This window comes from Miniopterus natalensis, chromosome 22 (genome assembly GCF_054644295.1).
Source record: "Miniopterus natalensis isolate mMinNat1 chromosome 22, mMinNat1.hap1, whole genome shotgun sequence".
NCBI classification, from domain to species: Eukaryota; Metazoa; Chordata; class Mammalia; order Chiroptera; family Miniopteridae; genus Miniopterus; species Miniopterus natalensis.
In genome coordinates, this window is record NC_142102.1 from 6,047,579 (window position 1) to 6,053,578 (window position 6,000).

The window sequence follows — 6,000 nt, forward strand, 5'->3', positions numbered from 1 at the left end:
GCCTGGGGTGGGGCCAGCTGGACATCAGTAAAAAGAGATTATAGCCCCTCTAAGAGTAGGCACTCCTAGCCTCACAACCACCTGGAAGAGGGATAAGGGAGCCCTGTTCCCACTTAGACAAAGGGCTAATGCTACAATAAACACTTTTGGTGTGAGGGTGCCCTTTCCTGGCACCAGTTAGTACAGAAAAGGGCAGCCAGCCCTCATCTGCCAGACATAGGTTTGGCTACCTCCCTGGCCACCAAAGCCCGTTCCGGGTACTGTCACTCTTACCTTCACCATTACCAGAAACTCTGCATGCCCCATAACCTTGTTGCAGACTGGGGCTGCCAGCCAGACTCCAGCTGGTGGGGCAGAAACAGGGCCCTGGAGCTCAGGGCTGTTCTCTGGGTGAGGCCCACCCATGAATTTGTCAAGGCTCTTTCCAATAGTTCTGGCATAAGCCAGACACATAGAACCATCCTGGGAGGACACTGGGCTCTCAGGTTCTCCAGAAGATGAGATCCTGGGGAAGCACTCTCAGGGAGGAAGACAAGCCTCAGAATGTGTTTTTGTTTGTTTGCTTACTGTCCCAGGTCCTGCTCTCTTGGCTTAGAAGTCTGAGTCTGCATCCATGAGCTCCGCCTCCATCAGGTTGGTGAGGGAATGAATGGGCCCCAGTCCCTGCCTGCGGCCCTGGGCCCAGGCCATGGGGGCTGGGGTGTCAGGCAGAAACGGATCCTGCAGGGGACTGGGCTCTGGGCAGAAGGTATTGGAGACCAGGGTCCAGGCTCTCTGTCGGCAGGATTCCCCAGTTCCCCAGGTGCCTGTGGCCACCAGGCATTTCTGTCTGGGCAACTGTGGCAGTCGAGGAACAGTACTGGTGCTTGCGGTAGATACAGGGACGGGGTGGTGAAGCTCAGCAGGTGGCACCAGCTGACACACCTCCTTTTTCCTCTTCCTCCGCTTCTTTTTACCGCCCAGGCTCTTTTCCAGCTCTGGGGAGATCTCGGCCTCAACCAGCCATAGGTTGGCTTTTCCCCTGGGGGCACTGGAGTTGCCACAGGGGTGACAGACAGATCCTGGGGCAGTATGGCTCCTCCCCAAGCCACCATCTTGGTGACATGCTGAGCCCAGGCAGAGGACACATCAGTGGAGGGCTCATTGAGGTCAAAGGCCAAACCCACCCCAGGCCCATCATGGGAGACGGTGTGCATGCTGAAGGAGAGCTCCTGGCCTGGGTTCTGCAGCAGCTTGCGCCGCTTGGACAAAGCCTTGGCAATCATCTTGCTCTTCTTGATGCGTTTGGGCTCATCATCACTCTGTGCAGTTAACCTGCACCAGGTGTGTCTCCAGATGAGCAGCGTGGCCTTGGTCCAGACCCAGGTGTTCATGGCAATGCCGGTTCCAAACATGGCAAACAGGTTGATTTTCTCCACCAAGAGGCTAGGGCAATTTTTGATCTCACAGTCAGGGATGGGCTTCTTGGTGGGCAGCCCGATGGTTACATTGGCCTGGCACAGCACGTAGTCCCGGAAGCTGCGCTCCCACTCAGCCTGGTTGAAGAAGTCATAGAAGTGGCAGCTGAAGGTGATGAGCACAAAGCCAAAGGCCAGGAAGCCAAAAATGCCTAGGCGCAGCATGGTCTAATTGATTTTCTTGGCAGCCTTCTCGCTCAGTAGCCCGGGGTGGTCGCTCTTGATGGAGAACAAAGTCATGACTCCTCGGATGAGAAAGTAGCCTCCCACAATGAGCACCAGGCCAACTGGGGCCAGCATGAAGCCAGCACGCTATCCGTAGTTCTTGTAGCCCACAAAACATGCCGCTCATGGAGTCCCCATCCACCTGAGCCACAGCAAGGATTGCCACAGTAAGGACAAAAGGGAGTGACCACGTGAGCAGGTGTAAGTAGGAGGTCTTGCCAGAGAGAGGCTGGTAGGTGGTGCCCAGGGTCTTGAAGGAGGTGTGCCAGGCATAGGTGAGGACCACAAACCAGATGATGCCAGCCATCAGGGCATAGTACTCAATGACAAAGATGACGCAGGACAGGTTCTCATTGGAAGTGGGCTTCCCAAGCCTCATGGTGCCATCTGCACGGCAGACAATCTCCCGGTGGGCACCGTCCATGAACTGGGCCAGCCAGCCAATGCTGCCCACAAAGAAACACGCATTGATGTAGAAGTGAATGACTGCAGGGTAGCGATTCAAATTCCGCCAGTTAGCCAGGAAAGTGGCCAGGGTGCAGAGTGTGCAGAGGCCTGTGACGGCCCCAAAGGCCGCGATGTAGCTGAGCATGTCCTGGTGCTCCGCCTCGGTGAAGAGCGGGTCTGGCACTGGATCCCCCAGCCCTCCACGTCCTCATACCAGCTCTTGGGGTTGTGAGTCCGAACCAAAGGAGCCTCACACTGGCCCGAACTACTGATGTTCTGCACCTCATTCGGGCAACCCTCAGGGAGTGGTGGGGGGTGCAGCGCAGGAAGTCAGGCCAGCCCCGCGCTCTCTCCACGATGGCAGGGTCCTCGGGTGGCTTGGCAGGGGGTGCGGCTGGGCAGCTCCACTCGGTCGTTCTCACACTTGGGCATGTACACAGCACACAGCAGGGGCTGGATCACTGCCCAGCAATGAGGGGCGTTGGGAAGGCCGGACCAGAGCAGGAGCTTGCTGTGCGCCTCCTCCTGGGAGTCCGAGTCCCCGGCCAGCGGCGCGGAGGCGGCCTCGCAGGGCAGCGCCGAGCCCGGCACACGCTGTAGCGCAGCTGCTCGCAGGGGCCGCCCGGCGCAGTGGCTCAGCGGTGGCGGAGGGCCGGTCCCCCCGGCGCCCCTCCGGGCGCTGCCGCCCGCGCTCCGCGGCCCAGGCGCCCTCCTTCCCGCTCAAGGTCATCCCCAGGCCCAGGCCCCCCAGCAGCAGCAGCAGCCCCAGAAGCAAGAGCTCCGGCCCCGTGCGAGGCGAGCAGCGGCCATGGCCAAACCCGACAACTCAGCAGAAGCCCTGAGCCCCCACCCTCTCCCCGGAGCCCCCAGGGCACGCGTGAAACCCTTGGGGCCGCGGAGGCGACTCAGGCTACCTGCGCCCCCGCGAGTCCAGTGCCGGGCTCCTCGGATGCTCCCTGCGCCGCGGGCCCGGCGCCCAACTTCGAAAACTTTGGAGCCTGGGGCCCATGTTGGGCAGCGGAGGCCGAGGCGGGGATGCAGGGCTCCCTACCCCTTCCCTGGCAACCCAAGTGGTCTTCAGCCCCGAGAGCCCCCTGGGCCCCCAATCTCCAGCCCCATCCCCTCTACCACCATTGAAAACCACCTCCAGCCCCCGATGGAGGTCAGGCGCAGCCGGAGGTGCTGGACTAGGGCCCGGGCGCCACCCCCGGCCCAGCCGGGGGCCCACCCTCCACCATAGCGGGAGCTTGCCGCAGCCTTGGAATTAATTTTTATGTTCAGTGTGAGATATGGATGCAACCTTTGTATTTATTTTGCTGGATAGCGACTCAGTTGTCTGAATGCCATTTAGCAAGGTCATTTCTAAGCACATACCTAGGAAGCTCAACATGCTTTTTGATGGAATTCCATAATAATTTCCTTGTTCCTAGTTCATCTTGAGAATGTAACTGTGATCTTTTGTAACAGCTGTACATGTACCTTCCTGAGCATGGGTGCCCTAAGTTTGGGGCCTTCTAATCAAGATTTCTCTTAATATAAACTACCAAGGTCTGAGCCCCTCTTCATCATGTATACCATTGATCACGTGTTATATCTGAACATGTACATTTCTGAGCATGGGAGGCCTGAGTATAGACCTAGCTAAGTACATACCTTCAGACCATAGACCCCCTCTTATGAGCATGAACCTGCAGTATTCTAGACCTTTCTGTGTATGAATGCCCTTCTATAACAGAACACTTCTGAGAAAAAAATCTGAGCATGGACCCATGAGTGTGTAACATCCTAAACCCAATGGCCCAATGATTATACACTCCTGAACATGGAATCCCGGTCATAATGAGTGCTAAACAGCAACTCAATAAGCATGGATGCATCTGATCACAGACTGCACTAAAAATCAACTTTTCTAATCTTAGCCACTTTGGAGGAAATACTCACTTGATTGTTTTACCACTGTACATGTACCGGCCTGAGAATCAAAAAGTTCTTCATGGAGCCTACTGAACATGATATGCTTCAATTTTAATCCCTCTTGAACATAGCACCATTTGAGCATATGCCTCCTGGTTATATTTAATACCCTGAATATCCACTCTCCTGAGGAAAGATCTTCTGGGTATGGTTCCAACTGTGTATGTCCCCACTCTGCCCCTATCATCAACACCACTGAGCATAAATTTCACTGAGGTAGGACCACTGTGAGAGAAACTCCCTTCTGAGAATTCACCACACTGAGAATGGACTCTCTGAGTGTGAAACATACTGATCATGAATCTCCTGAGCATGGACCCTCCTGAAAATGTTATCACAGAGCATAATCATTTATATGCTTGGAATCAATGAGGTGTGCAGACACTTGTGATTATGGAATGCCCCAATAATCAATTTAGTGATCATAGCTTATCCTGAGCATGTACCCACCCCCAGATTTTGTTTAATTTCTGTACCTGTACCATCCTGTGCATGGAACCTTTATTTGGAGACCCTGCTGGTCATGCACTCTTTGATTATAAACTACCCTGATCTTAGTGCTACTGAAACATGTACCTTATTGATCAAGATGAAAGCCTGAATATGTACTTTCTGAGCACAGTAGGCCTGACTTTGGATCCAGCTATGTTCCCCCAACCATAGAACCCCCATCCAAGCATAGGCCCTCTTGAGCATGGACTGTTTTGAGAATGGATTCATTCAAAAAGCAGAAATCGTTTGAAAGAACCCTACTGAACATGGACACCCTGAGTGTGGAACATCGTGAGCATGAATGACCTGAGCATGGACCCTCCTGACCATGGCATGCTGGGTGTAGTCACTTTTGAACATAGACACACCTGATCATGGCCTGGCCCAATAATCACCTTCCCTAGTCATAGCCCAGCCAAGCAGAAGTATAAACTAACCACCCTAAGAATGTTTTAAATATTTGTAAGTTGATGACAATGGCTGATTTTCCTTCACTGTGGGAAATGACTTTGCAATAGGAGGACTCTCTACACCATGTGGGCGAGTCTGCCTCTGAGCAAGTTTCCTGGGCACATGCCGGTGCTGCACATTGTTGGGTCTGAGGCGCAACCGACCCAGTTCTCTGTCTTTGTAGGCTCGGCTAGGAAGCCTTGGTAGTGTGATCCCAGAAGCTTGAGACCATCCCTGTGTCACAACTTGTAGCACCCTTGTGATTGTGTGTTATTTATAATAAGCTCAAATAGTCTTCAAAATGAAGGCATCCAGTCACCTCCAGAGACTCCCAGGCCATGAGAACCAGGGGGACTGGGCTTGGCATGGCCTTGCATCTTGAGGAATGAGGGACAGTGTTCATGTGTACCTTTGCACCCTGCCCTGTAGCAAGAAATGGGTTGGACCCACAACTGTTATCCCAAATAGGTGGAATCTGGTCTCAGTATGACCCTGGTGAATAGACAAGCACCCCTTATTCCCCAGGGACTTCTCAGAATTTCGCTTATGTCAGGTAAGGAAATAGGAACAGGAGAAACCCAGGCAGCAAGACTCAAGCACAAGCTCTCCATCTGCAACATCTGTTATCTCTGTGCACCTCCTGTTTCCCGGATGCTTCTGTGGCAGGGGCAGAGCACACCCACACGTCCAAAGGTGCTGCCAGCTCAGGCCACAGGCTACGAGCCTTTGTGTCCTGAGGGCCTAGGACATTTGTGAAAACACAATGACCTAAAGTGGGGTTGCATTAATCTGGCACCTCACGTTCAGTGGCGAGGCAGGCATGGACAGTGCCCAACCCAGGCAGTGGGCATGACACTGAATCCTGCGTGAGGCTCTTGTCCTGCCCTGCCATCAACAGTCAAGTCTGGATGCTCGCAGAGAAGCTGGGGAAGGGATACAGGTCCCAGAGCAGAGG

The 6,000-nt window shown here is 54.2% G+C and overlaps 1 pseudogene; it reads right to left on the reverse strand.

Annotated features, from left to right (window-relative positions):
• Positions 1 to 540: 540 nt before the first annotated feature.
• Positions 541 to 2,939, reverse strand: LOC107534454 (protein smoothened pseudogene; annotated as a pseudogene).
• Positions 2,940 to 6,000: the final 3,061 nt, after the last annotated feature.